The 22815-nt window shown below is 36.2% G+C and overlaps 1 long non-coding RNA gene across 1 annotated transcript in view; it reads right to left on the bottom strand.

Annotated features, from left to right (window-relative positions):
• Positions 1-5799: 5799 nt before the first annotated feature.
• Positions 5800-22815, bottom strand: part of LOC139795543 (uncharacterized) — a 62183-nt gene continuing 45167 nt past the window's right edge. Inside the window, exon 4 of the long non-coding RNA XR_011725558.1 lies at positions 5800-7200. This is a non-coding gene — a long non-coding RNA (uncharacterized lncRNA). The remainder of the gene's footprint in view (positions 7201-22815) is intronic.

Here is a 22815-nt window from a genome sequence, read left to right as displayed (position 1 = left end):
AGCTGCCACTCAGAAATGCAATGAAAAAGTTTTTCAAGGAGAATAAAGCACTCTTGCTACTGCAATATAAGGATTGTGTAATATCTCTTTACAACCCTTTAAACAACTTCATTGTTTTCAGCTGGTTTGCTCAACATTTTAGCCATCTTAATTATAGAGTTTCTCATTTAAAGTTCAGTGTTGTACAATATGAGATGTGTTTAACTGTTAAATAATTAGGAATCAGAAGCAAGGGTGCTTCTCAGACAGACTTTATAAAATTAACTGTATGTTCCAGTGTAAACATAAGCCCACTTAAAGACGATATTTCATGTAGAAACATTCCCCCTTTTGTTTACTGAGAAATAGGCATATTTTTCCTACCTCATTCACAAAAAAAAAAAAAAAAAGAAATCTGCTTTAGATTTTGATTAACATATTTATATTTGTTATTAATGTAGGATATATTTATTTACTTAATGAGCAATATGCTAACTGCTTTATTTTATCTTAAGTTATGTATCTGTTGAATTCTGAGGCAGGCTACAACATGTTATCCATTTATAGATCTCTCAGCTAAGTCTTCCCACAGACTAATTTCAGAAAAAAACATGTAAAAAATTACATCTTTCTATTATTTGTGTCTCAAGAGTTCTAATTGTAATTCAAGGATGTCTTTAATATTCTCTCTGAACAAGGAAAATTAGTACTGTTTAATCATTGCTTGATGGATTGCAATCAGCATGTCTAGACAAAGTTCATGTTTATCTCCTAGGAGAACTAGCTAGCAACAATTATTCAGCTTGTCCATGTTAAATAGATAAATATTTGTTTATTTAACCAAAAATGCTTTGAGAGCTCAAAAACTCAGAAGACAGCATTCTCAGGTGGCAAACGGATCAATAGTACTCCACACCAAATTGCTTTGAGGTATCCCAGGGAGGAGGAAAATCAACCAATGAGGTAATTTATAGGAGTTTTCTCTTGGTTGCATTTGATTCTTTTATCACATGTACTGAACACTTAAGGAATTCCATTCCATGTACAAAGAATATAAATATTTCCATATTTCTTGCACTCATGTATTGATTAAATTTATTATCTATGGTGTCCTTATACTTTCTTACAAAGGCATAGGCCAAGGCCTGGCATAAATTCTACTTATATTTTATTGATTGCTCTCCACAAAACTGCTTTGCCCAGAGAAATAGGATGCATCCAGTCTAATGTAATTTAAAAGGAAGTTTATTTTTTCAGTCGAATGGGTTCTTTTACTGGTTATGACAAAGAATCAGAAGCAAAAACTCTGGCAGTTAATCATACCCCAAGATTTTGCTAACTGTTCTATATTGTAAATCTTGAATAATTTACTTCTCATTGAACTTCCTAAACATTAAAATGTTGAGAAAAATTCAAAAGCAATTTGTAAATGTTTATAGATAAAACTTTGCACTAGATCTTTTTAATCACAATCAGTGTGCATTCTTTTCCACTTTTCCCATGTTTTTTCTCTCCTAATTTGGGATTATGTAATAGATCATCAGACATAAATTATATTAAAAAAAAAAAAATAACCCAAAGAGCAGGATCACATATTGAGTGCTTAAGTCTGAAGTTAGCACTAAGAGTACTTGAACAAGTTTCTATGTCCAGAGAAACATCCTTCCATCTATTCCAACAGATAATGTAAAGACAGCAGTGTGAGGGATAGCAGGTGGTATGCCCTTGCTATAGCATTAGGACACAAAACCTATATGATCTTCAATTTGCTGATAATTCCATCTTCCTCATTCGGTTAATTAATGTCTCCATCTCCACGCTCTACTGGTTTATTGCTTCACAACTAACATATATTAACCCTATATTAATCTGTGTTCTGAAACACAGTATATGAATAGCTAACAGTTGCATTTTTCTTCTAGCTAATACAGAATTATGTATTTTGTACATAATATCTTTCTGGAAGTCCCTGAAAGAGTTTCAGAGAAGATGCTTCAAAAGTTAAAAAGAACTGAAATTCACATGTAACTTTAGACCTCTATTGCATCTGCAATCATTGCTAACAGTGCAGAGCTTTGATGTCCAAAAACTACTTGTATGTTCACCCATTGTGTATCTGCAATAGAGCAAAGTGTTTGCATGTCTTTTTTAATTCAAAGCTTTTCCTCCCTCTGTTGGTAGAAATTTAACACCATAGTAGGACTATATTTTATTTTTAGGAAGTAATTTTCCTCCATGTTGTGGTTTTGCTCCAGCCAGCAGCTAAGTCCCATGCAGCTGCTCCCTAACTCCCTGGTGGGATGGAGGGGAGTATCAGAAGAATAAAAGTGAGAAAACTTTTGTGTTGAGATAAAGACACCTTAATATGTAAAACAAAACCTGTGCTTGCAAGCAAAGCAAACCAAGGGATTCATCCACACCTTCCCATGGGCAGGCAGGTATTCAGCCATCCCCAGGACAGCTAGGCTCCATCACACTTAATGGTTACTTTATACACCCAGCTTTATACACTGAGCATAACACGATATGGTTAGGAACACCCCTCTGGTCAGTTTGGGCCAGCTGTTCCAGCTCTGTCCCCACCCAGTTTCTCATGCATCCCTACCCTGTTTGCTTTGGGGAACAGTAGGTAAGAGAGGATGACTTGATGGTGTTCAGGTATCGTTCAGTAATAGCTGTGATAACACCAGCGTTGTATCAACAATGTTTTAGCCACAGATTCAAAGCACAGGCTGCTAGAAGGGAATTTAACACCATCCCAACCAGTGCCAGTACAGGCACAGAGAGCTGGCTGTCATTTTGAATCAGTGGAGATACTGAAGATTCCAGAACATGATGGAGATTTGGGCTTCCAGTATAAGGATCCACCAGTTCAAGAGAAAAAAAAACATGCTTCAGTAGAGAAGAAAACAAGCAGTTGGGAAGTTTAGCAACATCAGTAAATTAAAGACCATTTCCTGACATCTGCCTTGACTATATTTCTGCTAAAACAAAAGATGATGATACTGTGCCTATGTCCAGTGTTACTTGCCTTGACTTATTTTGTCTTGATGCAAACACAATGTATCTGTCAAGAATTAGGATTTAATTGTTGTTGGTGTTTCATTTGCATCACAATAACAGGCAGTAGCATTTTATAAGGCAAATGAAAGATGACTTGTGATGTTTGCAGTCTCAACATATACCTTTGGAGCAGTCAGTACAGCACTTGCTGTGAAAAGCAGAGGTAACAGATCCAATACCTCAAGTACTGGTAACAATTTCAAAGCAGTAGCAGGAATGGAAGGGTTTATAAATCCTGTCATAACCTGAATGTTCTTCCTGCTCCCAGACAGCTGGATTGTTAGAATGTATGTAGTGGGAACAATGTCTGTTTCCATGGGGAAGGAACATGCCTAAATGTTTTCCCCTTCCAGAACCTGCTCCCATTCTTATGAGTCCCCCAGAAAACTGCCAGATCTTCATGAATCACACACAGAAAAACTGCTGTGGGAAATGGACCTCTGGGGCCATCTTGTCCAACCCTCCTACTCAGGTAGGGTTGTACCAGACTGCATCCACTCAAGTTTTGAGTATCATCACAGATGGAGACACTATGGCTTCTCTGGGCAACCTGCTCTGGTATTTGACCAGCTTCATGGTAAACAAGTGATTTTTTTGGTTCATATGGAGTTTCAGAGTTTGTTTTTTCATTTATACCCGTTGCCCCTTTTCCTGTGAGTGGGCACTACTGAGAAATATCTGTCTCTCTCTTCTTCATTCCCTTCCACAAGGAACTTATATACTTCCCCTCTGCACACTGCTCTCAAACCTTCTCCTCTTCAGTCTGATTACTTCCATCTCTCTTTTTCTCTTCATATGTGAAAGATGCTCTAGTCCTTTATGAAATGATGGGAGGGAAAGCTCACATGTAAGTATAAGCAGCACAAGAACTAGATGCTATCTATTTATTTGTTTTAAAAGACTAATTGTAAAGTTTTTTCCTTTACAGTACTATGGACCAAGGTTGCTAAATGAAGCTCTAACTTGCTGTTTGTGCATGCTGCTCTATGTACTGTATTCTGACCAACATTTTTCCTTTGCCCATGTTAATAATCCTAATAAATGATTAAATGTTTTCATCAAAACATAAAGAGTGCACTCGTGTGTGTGTGCATTTTTTTTTTTTTTTAAGTAGATCTGAATCACCTTAACTGTGTTTTTGGTAAACTTCATTCACTTCATCTTCCTGGCATTTCATTATATTTTACGATCTCAAAGTCAACTCTCCAGCAACAAAGTGAAACACAACTCTTTGAAATAAATGTTGTCATTAACACGACATGCCTGGCACAGTGACAGATTTGCAGCTGTAATGAATAACATTTCCCTCAAAGTTCTCCTGACTGACAGAAAAGCTGTGACATTACTGCAGGCAACAGTGTTGGAAACTAAAAGATTGATTGATGCAAGTAGATAATTGAAACCTCAGTACTGTCACATGAATGTCATCCTAACAACCAAGCTACTACGCTACCGTCACATTTATCATACAACAACCTCTGCATAACACACACACAGAAAACGTGGAATTGTTCTTCATTAACAAGAGTTGCTGATAATTTATCCTAACTAACAGATAAACTAAGTTTCAGTCTCTGAAGCTAAAATTAGTTCAGTTGCATCTGGTAGCTTGAGTTCCCAGGTTCAGTTCAAAGATTCTGGTAAAAGCCAAGAATACTTAGCAGGAGATAGAGATGAGGAGTGGTGAACCTTTGACACAGTAAGTGATAGCATCAGTGTCATATCTGAGTGCCTGAAGTTAGATGCAACAACACACTTTTCTTCCTGCCTAGGTAAGTGACTGAATTTCAGAGGTTCTGGGATTCTAAAAGTTGTGACTCATAGTAGCTACGCAAAAATCCTTAATTCAAGGCATCTAAATGATCAGAGGATGGTTTTATTATTTATTTCAATGGACTTCAGATCACCCCCAAGTTTTATTTCACAACCAGAATTAACTTACATTCAAGAATCTTATTTGAAGCTGTCTGTAAGCATACTTTATATAGTATTTAATTATTTATATCATACCAGATATTTGGTCATGTAAAGTAATTTCTCCTCTTCCACAGCTACTATTATGGAATGCTTCTATTATGTGGTTTTCTCTCCATAAAAACTTACAAACAATGTCACCTCTAACTTGCATCATCCTCAGAATGCCAGGTGTAAGATGGACTTGTGTGTATCCACTGGCTCTATTAGAATCACACTGATTTACACCATTGAACAGTAATTTATATGTCTACCTGATCTTAAAAAATAACATAAAAAACACAGTGTTTACAAAAAAGAACATCAGTGTATGTGGTATTACCAAATTATCACAAAGCAAAAAATCGAATGTGGAAAAAGTCACTGATAGAAATTCTAGGTAAAGAGGACTGAAAACGCACATGTAAATCAGAAATAAGTTTTAGAAAACAATTTTTTTCTCCTGATGGTTTTACAGGAAGTCTATTAGTTAATACAAAAAAAAAATTTAAATACCAAACTCTTATGTTTTTGTACCAAAACTTAAACATAACTACTGATGCTACATACAACATACAGAGGTTAGTTAGGCATTGGAATGTGCTGCCCAGGGAGGTGGTGGAATCACTATCCCTGGAAGTATTTAAAAACTATGTAGATGAGGCTCTTTAGAACATTCTCTAGTGGGTGATACAGATATTAATATATATGTTCTCTTGGGGGAGGGATGTTGACAGTTGGACATGGTGATCTTAGAGCTCTTTTTCAACTGTAAAGAGTAACAGAATGAATTAAACAAATTAAAACTTACCATTTGTCATGATGCTATTATTTATTTACCACTATTTTATACACAGCTCTGACAGAGCAACCCATAAGATAGGTGAACTTGGCAGACTCTACTGAGAAGCTGTCCTGTCTCCTGTTTTTGTCTTTTACTTATTCTCTCTCTAGACATATCTTTGCTCAAGTTACCCTCAGGCCTTTTTTCAATTTCCTTTACCTTTTTTCTTTTTCTTCTCTCCATGAGCTTTGTTTCAACAGTTCTGACAATCTGTGGACTGATTCCCACAGTTCTTAAGCATTCATCATGTCCTCAGAAGTATCTTTTGTTGACTTCACCAGGGGCAGCGCAATTTCGCCTGTGGTTATTCACTGTTCTTTATATGTTTCTTCCATTTCATTTCATTCACTGGAAATTTTATTCGTTTTTTCTGCTCTGGCCTAGCTTTTTTTTATTTCTCCAACCCTTTTCTGCTGCCTTTATTCTCTGTTGTTTTTCTGTCTCTCTTCTACTGGCAAAGTAGAAGAGTAGTGAATAAAAAGCAATCTTTTGTTTGGGTAGGACCTCTCAGAGACAGACAAATACTGCCCGAACTCAGGAAAGATTTAAGAGCCATAAAGAAATTTCTTTCAATAAATTTCCTTACTTCCTAACTTCAAAAGCAGATCAGCCATTCAAATATTCTATACAATAATCAGAGTGCTTAGTTTTTTTAGGATTTTTTAATTTATTTGCTTGATTTTGACCACTATCTTATATTACAAGCAGGGAGTACATTTGTATTCACTTTTACTCCATTTAGATTTCATTTCATTCCATACAATTTAGTTCATACTCTGATAAAAACCTCTCTGAACATAATCATATTTATTACTTGGAAACTAAATTTAAAGATGAAAACTGCAATTTTAAAAAACACCCCTTTTTTATTAAATATTCAGTTAGTTCTTTATACTTAGATTGATTTTTCTGAATTCTCTGTATGTCAGAAAACTGTCAGAAATTTGTTTTTGTGAACAATCTAGTTGAATTAACTGAGACTAAATCTTATGACAGCATCAAGGTACTGCTGCAGGGCTTGGTCTCATCTGGATTTCATGCTTCACTGGACACAGCTCCCAGCTCCCTGTCTTGTCCTATTCTCTATTTGCAAATCTGCAGGTGGAGTGGAAGCCATTCTCCTGAGGCCACCGCCTTCAGCATCCTGGGAGTCTCTATTTCCCAACCCAATAAGCACAGACTATCTTCTTCTCCTTCAGCACAGTTGGGGGCTGCAGGCTCTTGAAGCTGCAGGGTCTCCGAGGAGATCCAACTACTCTCTTTCTCATCATCTTTGATACTGCACGGTGTGCTGAGCTCCTCCCACAGGTCCTTTACTTGGAGGCAGAGATACTTCCCCAGCCATACTCAGCCACGTGAATCTGCAGGGAAAATAAAATAGAGAGAAACAGCTGAGGCAAAACAGGCAATGCTACGTGTTTTCCTCAGCAGAGCATGAAAAGCTTCCCTTGAACTCTCCTCTGCAGAGACTCATTACACGATCCCACAGGGTGTGCTGTGGAATATCCTATTCCTGTGAGTCCATAATTTCTATGCAAAACAGTTTTCAAATGGCAGCAACACGTGAAACTAAAAGTATGATTGGTGGTTCCATTTTTAAGCAGGAGACTGCAAGTGAAAAAAAATGTAATTCTGCACAATTGCCGTGAGACAATATGCAGACTACATTTATAAATAATAGATTTGAACGCATAGTGGAATAGTCACTAGAAAAGTTCATTTCATAATGTCTTCCAATCAAAGAGGCAAATTATGAAAAGGTGAGAGTAGGAAGCTTTCTTCTTTGCCTTCCTGCAAAGAGGCTGGTTTGATCTCAGGCTTTTTATTCCCTTTACATTTGAAGTGATTACCCAAATTTTCTACCATCTGCTCATTGCCAGCCCTCAGACTGGTAAAATGCAGCCAGCTTCCCTAGAACTAAATCATAAAATGCCAAATGCCATACAAAACATAAAGATTCTTTATAAAAAAATGCAATGTTATATACCAACCAAAGTAAAGCAATAAATAAATAAATAAATAAATAAATAAATAAATAAATTACTGCACCAGAAATTAACTCCTGATGCCATTAAAATAATGAGGCATAAGGTCAAAGGAAAGGAAACAGGATTTTAAATTAGTATTTTCACTGTAATGATGGAACCACTGCTGAGACCCCTAATCCGTTCATGCTGACAGACCCATTATCTGCAATTATTCTTTATTCAAGTGTAAACCACCATTATGCATGGAAATGTTGCTACTGCAATAAAAATTTTAAAAAGCCCTGTTCTGTAAGTAGCAGCTGACTTCACCAAGCTCCAGGGGCAAGCAGTAAAAATATATTCTTCTATTTCTAATAGTTACGTGCATTTTACTCTGTCCTTTTCAAGGAACGAATATAAAACATTTGAAGCCTCTGCTGAATCACAAATTTGCACCAGAAGTTAGAACCAAAGTTTATTTATCTGTATTTATATCTATGTATGTATATAACATTTCTTCCATAATGTGTGGCCTCATGTGGAGCTCATTTTTTAAAAGCAGTAAACAAAGATGAATGTTGTGTTCTGCAGTAGACATAATGTTTCTGAGAGTTTTCTGCTGAGAAGAGTTGTTTCTATCTGCTTCCATCTCCTGCAGAGAAGAGGAAGAGTTGGAGGTTGTGCAGCAGAATGAGACAGGCTTTTTCAAATTTTCAGTGATCTCCTTATTTTCTATCCCTAACCTCAAAAAGAAAATTATCTAAAAATTGTTTGAAATCAAGAGGCATATGCTATGTGAAAGCTATTGAAACTTTGATATAAAATATTTTACAAACTTTGGAGAGACTGAGGAAATCTTCTTTCAAAGAAATATTGGTTCACATACCTAGAGGAATTGCCAAGAAATAGAAAATGTATGTAACTTGGGGAGGGGGGGGGGGCGAGGGGAAAGAAAAGAAAAGAAAAAAAAAGAGCAACATCTTATTCCTGACAAACTCCTTTAATGAGCTATAAGCAGGATGAGAAATACTGATCTGGGTGTTCTGCTCTGCTGTACATACTAGAAGTGGATGACTTTCCCCTTGCAGGTGTCATTGTGGAAACAGGTTAGAGATTTCACTGAGGCTTGCCTGCCAGGATTAACTGAGAGGTGCTGGCAGGGGTTAGAAGATGACTCTTTAGATGGTACTGGAGAAAAATGTGTGGAAGGTGAAACAGCAAACTAAGATAGCAATGGCTGCAATATGATCCATACCACACAACTCTGGCATTTCTCCCTTTTTTCTCTGGAGGGTGCTTTCTGGTTACATGCTCTGACATATGTTGCATGACATAAACATGGCCTCTGAATGCTCTACCATATGTCATATAGCACAGCCATACCCTGTGAAGCTATATCAATACTAGTTGCTTATCTAGGTAGTAACATCTTAAAGAAAAAGGAGTGCTTTATCAGTGTGTTATACTTGCATCTCCAACACTGGGGTAATCAGAGGTAGCTCTGAATACTCTACCCTACCCAGGTTAACCCAAACCACATTTTTTTATTACAAAAGTGACCCTTCCAGAGGAAAAAAGACAAATGCTGTTTTTGGCTCATCTAGGGACACAACTACCTATGGATCTTTTTTCCAGAAGTACCTATAAGGATCCAAAGTGGATACTGCAGCCAGTACATGAATTTCTCTAAAAATTCATTCTAGTACTTTATTATGAACTTTATGAATTTATTTGAATAATTTATTTATTCATATTTATTATGAACTTTATTATGAATTTTGCAGAATACTACTCCAAAAAGTATTTTTTAAAACATTGGAAAAGCCCATCACTGTGCTCATTAACATGCATTCTAACTTCTGGAAAAAACAAGAAGCTCATTCTAACTTTCCAATTTCTGACTTCATTCCTGCAAAACACAGAATTAAGCACCAATAGCAAAACAAAGGAAGTAGAATAGTCTCCCTAGTGTAGAATTATTACCAGGAATAGGTAGATATAGGTAGAATTATTAAAAATTAATAAATGTCATATGTGGTCCAAGATGTAAAATAGACATAGAGAGAGAAGGGCACACAATGTCCAAAAAAACCCTCCTACACTTAGCTCATATGGATTGTGGTTTCATGATCAATAGTCTGCCCTGCTTTTAATATTTTTCAAGTTTGTCACAAAAACATTGTTGGATTTTGAAATCTGAATTCCAATCTGTTAGAAATACACTTCTTCCCTGATACCAGAGAGATCCCATTTGAACAGAAGCCTACCTTGGCCATAGTGTATCATAATTCATATTGCATCAAAATTCATTAAGGTGAAATGATTATAAGCAACTGTGGAAATGTAATAACCTGAAGAAGACTGATACTTACTCTATTAAAAATTCCATCTTTGTGATGCAAATTTTTTAACTTTACAGTCTAAAGGCAGGGCCTTTGGAGGATTTTGACCTTCTTGACACTGTGGGAAGGGTGAGGATGCCAAGAATGACACTTGGTCCTTTGGCCCAGCACAATGGTAACAACAGCAGCAATATCCCTTTCAGCTACAGAAAGGCACTGAGGCAGCACTGTGAGCAGGATGGAATTTGCACACAATCACACAGAGCTTGTCCCTTGGGTAGTTGTGGTGAAAAGATGATGTGGCCTTCATGAAGATGGAGTCCCTAAAGAGTATTACTTAAAAATGTTGAGAAGTTTTGAGTAGTTCATAACTTAGTCATATGCAGGCTTATTTTCCCCAACATAACAAAAACCCATCCATGCACTGAAGGCATACTATTTCCTCTGCCAGATCCAAATAAGCTGTAGGCACTGGAGATTTGCAGTGAAACAAGAAAAAATTAACACGCAAAGTAACATACACTTTTTAAACAATACTTTGAAAAAAAAACCAGAGGTTTTTGTGGAACTGCTTCCAAAAAAACTCATTTCTCAACTGAAACGAATCATGGAGGAATTCACCTCAGTTTTCAGTCTAAGTTTAGCAGAGTTAATGTAAACCAACCACAGTTTTTGGCCAAATCTGTTTCTTCTGGCAAAAACATCCTATGAAAATAAGAAAACAGAAGGAAAAACAAGGAGAATTAGGCATCTCAGTACTCTCGTAGTTCTCAGATCTTTTCTAGAACATACAGCCCTGAGAATGGGATCTTGCAGTTATTATTGTTACCTAATGAAACTTATTCATCTTAACAGGGTAATTGTACAGTGGAAAAAGGCAAGATATTGTTATAGCATTCAATGTGTTGGAATTAAAATATCTACAAACATTACAGTACACATTATTTCTATTTAATTATTGTAGTTCTGAATCTATCACACCAGCCTCCCAAGTGTCCTTGCTACTGAGAAAATTGCTTGAACTGTCTTCTCACTGGGAAAAAATGCTATTGTACAGTAGCCACACTGATGCACAATATCATTTTAAAGGGAAATAGTCTGTACAGCAGGTGCAATTTCAATTGTTCAGTTTCAATTTTTCTTACATTTTCCGATGATGAAGGCATTGCTGGATGTGTTAAATGTAAATCATTCACATAAAGGAATATGAAATTCAATCCTTTTTGGGATAATACAATATGATTTCACAATTCTTTAAGCAATGCCTCAAAGGTCAAGGAAGTGTGAAAATTGTAATGGTAACTCATCAGAGTAAGGAGTAACAGCAGTAGCCAGATGGAAAAAGTAAAAAGAGATAAAAGATTCTGGGTAATTTATAGAGTAGATATAAAGTCTGGTAGATTAACTGAGTAATTTATTCATTCAGCTCTGTGAAAATCCAGAGTAATCTTTCCGTGAATGTCATAATTATTTTTTACATAATTTCTTAAATATTTTTTGTAATTTTGCATACAGTGCCTTGCATGTTTCCTTCTCAGTTATACAGTTAAATTACACTGCATTCTAGACTTTTGTATTTTTCTATATTTAAATGAACAATATAGAAATATATTTTTTATACTGAATTGTTTTACTGTGGAAAGATAACATTTCAGAATGTTGGTTTCTTACCCCATCATTTCTAGAAGTGCTACACTCCTGCATGAGTTAAGCTTTGGACCCCACATGTTATGGCTTCACCCAAGAAGTGCTGGTCCTGGTAGCAAGGAAAGATTCCACAGAGACCCTGGAGTGTAGAGCAAACAGAGCAAAACTTGAACAGTGACTGGTTTGATGATGAATAAGTGTGTGGCTTTCATATTTATAAATTTTTCTTTGGGTCTTTTCTCACTCCCATTACCTCTTTCACTCATCATCACTACCTGGTTATTTCCCTATCAGTCAAAACCTCTGTTGTTTTGGGGTTTTTTTAACATCTCTCATTTTTTTCTTGGAGTGTGGTTTGATCTTCCATCCTAAGAAATGGTCATGTTAACCCATGTCACCTACTGTTAGATTTGTCTCAAATATATTGTAGGAAAGCAGAAAACAAACTCATATTTCAAGGATTTAATATTTCATTGATTTCACTCTCACAATGTAAACTGGGAATATTAAGATCTTAGGGAGCTGATGGCTGAGTATAGCAGTTTATTATTTGCACATCTATGATTTATAGTGCCTTCTAATATCCATTGCACTTTTATTACTAGTCATTCTGAGAGAATAGCTTTTTCAAAATACTCTACAGAACCAGGTTATTTTCTGAAACACAATCAGCTGCAGAAGCTGAGAGATCAAACCTGAACAAGGTATTTTCCAAATTAAAAACCACTGCAGTAGATGCAATTCTAAATCAAGCTGGAAGTTACTGCAGATACTAAGTATGGAAAAAAGAAAAAAAAAAAATAAAAAAAATAATAAAAGGTGTGATTAGTCTTGGATAAGAAATAAGTGAACTAAATGAGGCCCTAAGTGGTGTTTTGTTGCACAGTTTAAAAAATTCAGTATCTGGCCTTCCCAGTGCAAGGGATTCATAATGTAGAAGTGCTTGGGCTCCGTCTGTCTGCAGGAGCATCTCTCCCAAGAGCCAGTACCACACACTGGGGTGCTGCAAGGGCTGGCAGACTTCATCTTTTCCTTCAGCTGCTCCTCATTTGTCCATGTCCATACCCCAAAACTGTGGAAGAACAACATCATGCTGTAAGCAACTTTTTAAACATCCTCTTGCTCAGCCATCTCTGAGGCTACATGAAGGTGCTGCAGCCTCAGCTGGTGTTACCAGGGGACTGAGCCTACGGTGAGCAATGCTCCCTCTTTCTTGGGCAAATGGAGAAGCTACTGAAAGAAAGAAACTTTTTTCACGCCAATGGCCCAGAATGCTAGACAGAAACAGAAAAAATTGAAGCAGCTGACAGCCAGTAACCTAAGGCTCGTGAATAGCTGAAAATCTTTTCCAGACATGAAAAAGCAACAGGAAAAATGTTTCTTTCCCAAACATTGTACAACAGAAGAAGAAAACCATTTCACATCATTATTGTACCTCAGGGACTTGGTCTGATATTAACCATTCTGGCAGCCTTCATTCTTCGGGTACTCATCCAACTTATCCTTAATTTTACAGTTTAGCTATGAAGCTTAGATAGAGGTGACTAGAAACTATAAGTCTTGTTGAAAAGCACAAAAAATGGTATGATTATGACTGCTTGGCAAGTATTTGACTGAATGATATTCCTTCTCCGGTTGGGATCTGATACCTTTTTTGAAGTCAGTCAATTTGTCTGACACCCTGTTTTATTCCCTTTTTCTATTTTAGTCTCAGTTGTTTCCAGTAGCTGAAGGAATAGAAGTTGCAACAGAGTTGTTTAATATCAAGAACAAAAAGAAAAAAAAAAAACCAAAACATTTTCTTCATTCCATTTTTTCACCAGAGGTAACAAAGAAGGACTTTTCTACAAGCCCTACAGGTAAATTCTTTTTGAACCAATAGAAGCAGAGATATAAAATCTTCGTCAACCCAGTCTACAAGGAAAAAAATTACTCACTCCTCATAAAATTTATGGAAATCCTACTACATCTTCTTAAACAGCTTATCCTGGAGCAACCTTTTAAAAGAATACTTCTGGGCTTTTACTTTTTGTAATTCTTCCAGGGCACTTCATTAACTTGGCTCTCCTTTTCTGCAATTAATGCACCAATTGCCATCTAATACTGAAAAATTTTGTCCTGTTACATGTTTTCTCATTTGGAATTATCTTCTGCCATAATGTGTGTTATTTTCTGCAAGAAACTACTGTAGTAAATTGCTGCTCTGACACAGTGCCTTTCTTGTTAAATGAAGGTCAGGAACAGACTCATCTGTTTTTTTCTAAATGACTCTACTAAAATGTTCTTCTTTTCCACACTGATTCTATGAAGAAATTCCAATTATATCAGCTGTTGTGGGATATAGTAGAGTGGGTGGTAGAGCACAATTTTGCATGTATCTTCTGGGTTAGTGCATCCTCATCAAACTAGGACACAGTTTTCTCTGGCATAGTTCTAAAGCAGAGATCCATCTTTATATTAAGATAAATCAGCACTACTATTCCTTACTAGTCATGTAACCTCCAGTTCCATATTCACTTTTTAAAAAACCTAGCGTTGGAACAGGGACAATAGTTGGCAAGAGAATGGTTTTCCTAAAATGACAACTGAAGACATTGTAATGAAACAATGAGATCAAAATTCTGTACCAAAAATCTGGTGTCATAAATTTTAGAGTAAATAAATTTTGCACAACCCCCAAAACGAAACATTTAAGACCTCATAATAGTACAGGTTTTCTAATAAATACAGGTTTTCTAATAAATACAAACAAATTTAATTTACAGCAAGTAGCAGATCGGGGACTGAATTTTTGAGACTTCTTTTTTAATCAACTGTTTGCAAATTTGTTTATTTTTTGGATGAAACTAACAGAAAAGATGACTCCCAGGAGTGCAGTTAATAATGGATGCTTACTACAGAGTCTCAAATTAGAAAAAATCTGCTGCAAAGCTTCCAAGTAATGTGGATATCAGGTTCTCAGCAGCAGCAATTTTGCCTTCAGATCCTTTTGCGTTGCACCATACTGCTTACTAATGTAGACACAGCCTTTTTTTGTGAAACAGTCTAGCAACACAGTAAATATTATGTGTTAAATTTAAAAACAAAGGCACGACCTGAACAAAGGTCACTATATAGTTTCTATAGTGCTTTCAAATTTATACATCAGTTTTTTATAAGAAAAAGAGGTGCATGAATGAAACAGTGGGGAAAGAGTAAAATGTTACAGCTGAGTTCCACAGGTCCAGGTAGCTGTTTCTCATTGCAAAGATCTCAGTAAGAGATTTACTCATGAAATAAAATTAGATCCAAAATGTCTAATAGTCTATAAGAATAGGAAATTAATCTTATCTCAGACTTTTTAAAGAAGGAGACCGCAGGAGAAAAAGGAACATCTGAATAGGAAATAAAATTGTGTTTCAAGGAGAGTGCAAATAACACATTTGGAAAACCCTTTTCACTTTGCATGAACTAGGCAGTCCAAAATGATAACCCTTGAAGCAGTCTTTCTTTTAAAATGCCATATTCTTTTCTAGATCAGTGTTGCTCATTTACATTTGAGAAAAACATAGCAAAGGAAAATTAAGAATACAGATGGTACAGAGATTTGGCTGGTGGTCCTTTATCACCTAAAAAGTGAGTCTAAGCTTCTACAAGAATTACCCATTCAATCAAGTGAAAAACCTTTCAAGTGGTAAAATCCTTATAATCGCAAATCCTAATCATAAAACTGTAAAGTAGGAGAGACTGTCCCACAGAGGACTTCAAACACAACTTTTAAGAAATGTTATAGTCAAATTGCTAAAACTATAAGTTATTCTGGCCTCCTCACTGGTCAGGTAAAAAATAAATGGTCAACATCACAAATATTATAAAAGAGATTTATATTTAAGTCTTCACACTCTTGTTCATTTTCTCTCTCCAAGGGCTGATAAATAGTAAAAAAAAGATTTTTAGTGCTGAAATATTTCTGTGAGTAGTAAAGACTAAAGATTCTTGGCTATGCTGAAGTAAAAGTTGAATTTCTTAATGCAAAAAGATTCGTATATAAGCCACAAAATTGATGTCATAAAAGAATGCTTTGAAAAAGAAAGGCTTGCCATTATCAGTGCCTTGTACTGAGATCTGTGCATGACTAGTGTAAGTTCCGGTTACTTTTGGTTATTCTGACAACAAACCTATGGACCTGTTTTAGGGGCTATGAACACTCTTTGTCTTTCTTATGGTCCCAAAGATTGCTTACATCTTAGAGGGATTCGCATCAAACTACAGAGAATGCTTCTGTGAAAGATTGGCTCAAATGCCTTGAACCTAGAAATTTAGCAAAGGCTCACAGTGAAATTCTGCAAGTGTTATAATAAAGAATTATAATATATTTTCTAATTTTTACATGCATTTTAAAATAAATACATTAAAATCTTTTATTGTATATGAAAAATTATTTGGTTTTAGACCGTGTTTAAGAAGTACACCTAGCACTTCTTTTGCAAACATGAAGTAGACACAGTGAGTTTATGGCATGAAGGTGTGTTGGAGTAAACATCGGTTGAGAGAACACGATAATGGAACAAGGAGGAAGGGTAAGAGTGGCCGAGAGAAAAAAACACCACATAGATTGTTTGACATCAAAGGCATGGGTCCAGGGCAGTACTTTAAATAATGGCATCTCCTTTAATTCCCTCAGGAGATAGTCTCTTCCACAATACAAATCTGATTAGATTTGGATTGAAGCCTTGAAATTCACTTATATGCTCTTTCCCAGTCAAGCTGAGTGCTGGTGGAAGGTTCCCAGTAGCAAAGCTGAGCATTTGTCTCAGGGATAAGGAGGTCACAAATGGAGGACACTGACACAGCCAGTCACAAAGTCTGCCAGAGAAGATGCTGCCTTCCACAGCATCCACGTACAAGGCTCACATAAAGCACAAGCGCAGACAGCCCAGTCTCCTCCTGCTCTTAAGCTGACAGGTCACTAGCATGGGTGCTCACATGGGGTTCACCAGGTTCACAGGCGCACACAGATTCACAGATTCCCAGCACGGCTCTTCTGTCCACCCAGTATGCCTACCATGATGCCAGACCCTCTTACCTGCCCCGCAGGTCCCTGGCTCCCCAGCCAGACCAAGGCAGTGCTCACTGCAAATGCACAGAGCTGACACACTCCTCCCACAATCATCTATGAATACCCCAAAACCTCATGCTTTTCTCCTTTCCACTTTACAAAAGGGAAATTTTGAGATACAGAGCTCAGGTTGGCCCCCTCCAAAGATGTGCCTGGTGGTCTTAATGGTCCATTAGTACCATCTGGACATTTTTGATCTTTGGCATTGTCTCTCTTATCCTTTGTCTAACAGATTTGTGTCACAGTACATTTTTGTTTATCATTTACCCCTTATCCCCTTTACATTTAATGCATTTTTCTTTACTGGATAATCTTAATGAATCAGATGCTCTGACCTTCCATGTACCCTTACAGTACCTTCAACTTCTTATCCCCATGGTGACTTGTGAGTTCTGGGTTGGGAAAGAGCTCAGCAGAACCATCTGACCCAGGTCTCTTTTTCTTAGCTTGGACAGAGCTCTGATCACAATGCATCCTCCTCTTACTGGTTTAGTATTTGACCCTTGGAACCAGAAATGACCACAGCACCAAAAAAACCCAAACAAAAACTATGGGGCATGTTCCTTTAGGTATGTTCACCAGCTTTGCCGCTCCCTCTTACTCTATGATCTGCCTACATCCAGTTAGAAACCTGGATGCTTGAAACCACACGGAAAGGCTCAGCAGGCACCACTGAAATCAGGCAAGAAGCTTTCATGGTGGGGGCCTGGCCAGGGAAAGGATTTTGAGTTCATTAGCAAAGAAGCCATTAGGATCACTTATTAAGAATATTATTATTGTTGTAAGTAAAATACAACTATCACCGGTTTTATTTTTTCATGTAAATTTTTTTATACTGATACTAAATTTAAAATTGGATGTTATGCAACAGAGACTAAGAAGATTAGCATAGTTATCTAGAGAGGATTACAAATACTGTTTTGTTTCAACTTTTCAACAAAGATAAAATTTAACTATATGCAAGGGGTCACTCTCTTCTTGTATAGCACAATTTCATTAATAAAGGCTAGTAGTTCAGATTCAGACTTGTCAGAAATTCAGCTCACAAGCATTAATGTTAGATTAGGCAGTCCTCTAAGATGTTTTTTAATATAATCTTTGTGTTACACTACAATTTTTAGGATTTTAGGATTCCTCCTAAAACTGTCAGTTTTCAAGGTTAAAGGAGCATTGTTCATAGGGTTAATCTTTACTCAGTGCTTCAGTTTAAAACAAACGTCTTAATTCAAAACTCTGTTTACAGATGTGTCTGTTACTACTTTTTGGCATTTAGCAGTGTGTAGATTCTGATTTTTTTTTTCAGCTTAATTATATTGCTCTGTCACTTATTGCATGCCAATAATTATTTGGGAAACACTTTGTAAAATGTCTGGCTTTTTGATCATCTTTCCTTTTTGCCATCTTTTGCTGAACTTCTATGTTTGCTTGCTTTTTCTGAAACACCCTTCAAGCTATTGCCACAAAAGGCAGAGGAAGTGCCAGCCAGACTCCAGTTTGTTAGCCCTGTAACAGGGCTAAGTCAAAACTATTTTAACCTGCTATGGAGCTTCCAAGCTACACTGTTATATTAAAAAAATGCTACATACATTTTATACTGTCTTGTTTTGTTCATTTTATTTATAATTTTGTGCTTTTGTAATTACATAACAGTTAAGAAAGAATGAGAAGCTTGCAAATTGCTTTGAGTTCTCAGGTCATTCTCACAAGGCTTCAAAGTTACTGTAGACATCTTGAACTATAAATCTTGACTGTTCTTGCAGAATGCTTTTAATCTCTCAATTTAACCTTCAGTCGTGGTAGGATTATGTTTAAGCATCCTTCTAAATTTGCATCAAGATATTTTATAGTTCCACTGGGGCCCCTGTGTTATGTCAACAGGCACCACCTATCCATTATCATGGAGTTGCTGTGTTTAAAAATCAGAAAAATTTTTAAAAGTTTAATGTTCTGCAGATTTGTTAGGTTAAGTTAGAATAAAGGAAAATAATTATTCTCTCAGCTTTTTTTAAGGATTGCCAAAATCCAGGAGCCTGAAAGAGCTGAGGCTGCCTCAGCTCCATGTCCCCAGGTCCAGTCAGTAGCAAGGCTGAACATGTATCACAGTAGGCACTGATGCACGCATGTACACTACACATAAATGTACATAGAAACAGCCAGCCTTAAACACACACAAAAAAAGAGACATTCAACACTCACAAGAACACAGATATCACCAACAGCTTCATCCCATTCCTCTCTCTGGTCAAAATCAGAGAGTACTGTATTTGTGCAAAGTATATACATTACTTCATGCTCCAGCACATACATACAAACAGGTCTCCCCTGTAGCTCACCCAGGCAGAGGTATCCACCACTGGTTGAAATGGGTGAAAACTGGATGAATGGCTGGACCCAAAGGGTGGTGGTCAGAGGTCCGGTTTCTAGTATGATACAGGCATCAGTTCTGGGTCTATTACTATTTAAACTCTTAATTATTGATTTAGATTATGAGGCAGAGCACACTCACAGCAAGTTTGCACGTGATGGAAAACTGTGAGAAGTGACTGGTATAGCAGATGGTTGTGCTGGCATTCAGAGGATCTCCACAGCCTGCAAAACTGGCCAGCCAGGAACCACATGAAGTTCATCAAAGAATGATGCAAAATACTCACCTGAAAAGCAATAATCCCAAGCAGCAGTACAGATTTAGGGCTGATCAAATGCAAAACAGCTCTACAGACGGGGACCTTGACATCCTGGTGGAGATCAAGTTGACCATAAGCCATCAATGCATCTTTATATCAAAGGCAGTCAAAATTATCCCAGGCCACATTAGGAAGTGTGTTGCCAGCAGGGCAAGGGGATCAAGCAAAGACAGAAAAATGCTGAAGAGGAGGAAAAGCTAACTTAACTGTATCATCCCAATAACATCCCAAGAATACTCCGAGCTTCCACTCTTGAGACCCCTTCTCTTCTTTCTTTCCTAATAAAGGTAATAATTTCCTGTGGTCTTCACTAGTAATATTTTAATTTTAATTTTAATTTTCTGTGAACACCAGTTCCTCTCATAGCCACTATTCACCCACTTGTTTTGAAGGAATCACACTCCTCTCTAGTTATGAGAAGCCACCTTCCTTTTCTGCTTCCTTTCATGGGATGGCTACCTCAATCAAAGTCTGGTTTTCGGTGACCTGAAAGTCCTGACAGATTTGTTTTTAAATTGCATTGGAACAATTGGGAGTTATCAAGATAAATCTCAAAAGCTATTCTGTGACCTGGGTATTATAACACATTTCACTAAATTACAGGAACTGGCCTTATACTTAGTGTGAACTTAGCATATATACCACTGAGTGCACTGCAGTATGAAGTAAAAAGCTTAAGCTAAAGCTGCCACTGATAGTGAAGTTCTTAATGCAAAATACTGAGAAAAAATCTGGAACAGCTACAACTTGCATTATAATGCTAACTAATTTCAACTGATTTGTAAGGAAACCTGTTTCTTTTGTAATCAGTCTGATTCAGTATGAACTTTGCACCATATTCTGCTTGGTGGAATCATGATAAATGCATGATCATAATACATTACTAGAAATGCTTCAGCCTAATGGATGTATAATCCATGAACCAAATATCTCTGAGATAGCATGATCTTGGAAATGTTAGATATTAGTGGCACCAGGGGAAATATTATGATCTAGTTCACCGAAAAGAGCATTCAGATTAATCAGATTCAGTGCCATTCTGCTGTAAGGAGCGACTTATATGAGATATTATTATACTAGAACTCCCTTCACATAAACTTAATTTGGAATATTGTGGAGTTTTTTTTAAAGAAGACTTTTAGTATAAAAGCATGGTGAGGATGGTTATATAGTTTGTATTTTTGAATTAAAATCACGTGACAGGAGGATAAAATCTGAGTATGACCCATCTGTAATTTAAATTGCTACTTTGACTTCAATTCTTTGTCTTACTGTTTTAAACCATGATCTGGAAGTTTTTAACATTTCTTCAACAAGGCACCATTTTATAAATACCACTATAGATTAAAAAAATCTTATAATGTATCTAATAACTGATTTGCAAACAGTCTAAGACATGATTTATATAAAACGTCTTGCATGATAGTAACAGTGCAAGATGCTTCTTTCTGGAACAGGGCTATAAACCCCTGCAATTATAATCAGGTTAAGAATGATGTTCTCACTTAATTACAAACCTTGATTAGGGTCTTCTATTCTAGGTTCTCTTTAATATTAAGATTAAATAATGAGCTCCATAAAAACTCTCCAGTTTGCCTGACCTTTATATAAACCTGGGTCAGATATCAGCATATTGTAAGTGTGCCTTTTATGAGTCTTTCAGCTCAATCTATGTCGACTGTATTTGAATGCCATTAATACTTCTGCTGCCAGCACACAGTCTAATAAAGTAAGAGATGGGTAGAGACTTGGAAAAAAAGTCTATTTTTTCAGTCTTATGACCTAGAAAATATCCTAAGGGAAGGCTGCCGAGTAAATTAGAGAATTTTCAGCCTAATGCCTAGGACATCTACACAGAGTCACAGATGCTTAAATTTAACACCAAGTACAGAGGCAATGCAGAGAAATAGAATTACTCATCTGTAACAATCCTCTTTATAATTAAAGCTTGGGTTAAATCTTCTTAAACTCATTGGTTTAATTTTAAGATTCATAAGTTTATACATGTTATGAAACCAAAATTTTAATACTGCAATCTGTCTACTGGAAAAAACATTGAGCATTTCATGAGCATTCATAGAAGAAAAAAACAAACAAAACAAAGCAAAGCCAAAACTATGAAGCAGAAAACAAAATAAAACAAAACACACAGCCATTTCAATGATTAAACTTATCTTGCAAAAATGAATTGCCAGGTCACAGGCAGGTAAATACTGACAACAAAGTTAAAAACAAAGTTAAAACAAGTTAAAAACAAATTCATATGAGATCTACCCAAGAAGCAGCAGTAACAGAGAAATATTAATAACACTAAATATTTGGCATAATTCTGTGGGAATGATAAATGCTTTTAGGTCCAAAATAAACTGTAACAATCCAAAATAGGTCTCAGATTATTATTATTTTCCAGTTCTACACCAGATTTTCTGGGGACCGAGATTAAGATTGTTCTTCTTCATTTATTTAAAATTCTCTGGTGTTGGTTTCTTCCTTCATCAAAAAGAGCAGTGATTAAGAACTCTATTTAGGAAATAAAGCCAACAAAGAGAAAGGGCAACATAAGTCACTCAGCTGCATTTCCCATTAACTACAGTGCAAATATGTTCAGAATTGCAATGACTGGAGTGTTTTTTACCTGTTTTTTTTTTTTTTTTTTTAACCTACATTTTCAGTAGAACTTAAGATATTCCATCTGCATATGTTCAGTATTTTCAAGAAAAAAATTACAACTCTTCTTCTTCCCTGATAGCCAAGAATTAAAAAAATAAAATAATATAGCAAAAAAAGATCATCTGGTGAATAGGCATAAATCAGCAATATCATTAACAACTTGATGTTGAAAGAATGGGATTATCAGAGTTCTGTTTTAGAAAGGGAGATAAACTGCCAAATAAGAGCTGGTAAAAAACCCAACATTTATGATAACACAACTGGCAGTAGAAGACATAAAACTGTTTTTCACATTGATTTAATATTGGATCAAACTCAGTAAAATGTGAAAAATTGAAGTGTTTTCATCATGACATCCTGTGCCAGCTTTGTACTTAGGCACAAAATATTCACTTTAACTAAACCTTTTATTTCAAATTGTATTTGTGGTTGTAAAAGTTTGTAGTGCCTGTTGCAATTTTAGCCTGTAGTTCTCAAGATTTATTGTCACATTTTAAGTCATAGCAAAGATGTGTGCTGGAAATCTGATCCTGCTATAAAATTCAAGAAAAAAATAAAGTTGTATAAA

This window comes from Heliangelus exortis, chromosome 3, assembly GCF_036169615.1.
Source record: "Heliangelus exortis chromosome 3, bHelExo1.hap1, whole genome shotgun sequence".
Taxonomy (NCBI): domain Eukaryota; kingdom Metazoa; phylum Chordata; class Aves; order Apodiformes; family Trochilidae; genus Heliangelus; species Heliangelus exortis.
This window is presented reverse-complemented; position numbering and strand designations above follow the sequence as displayed.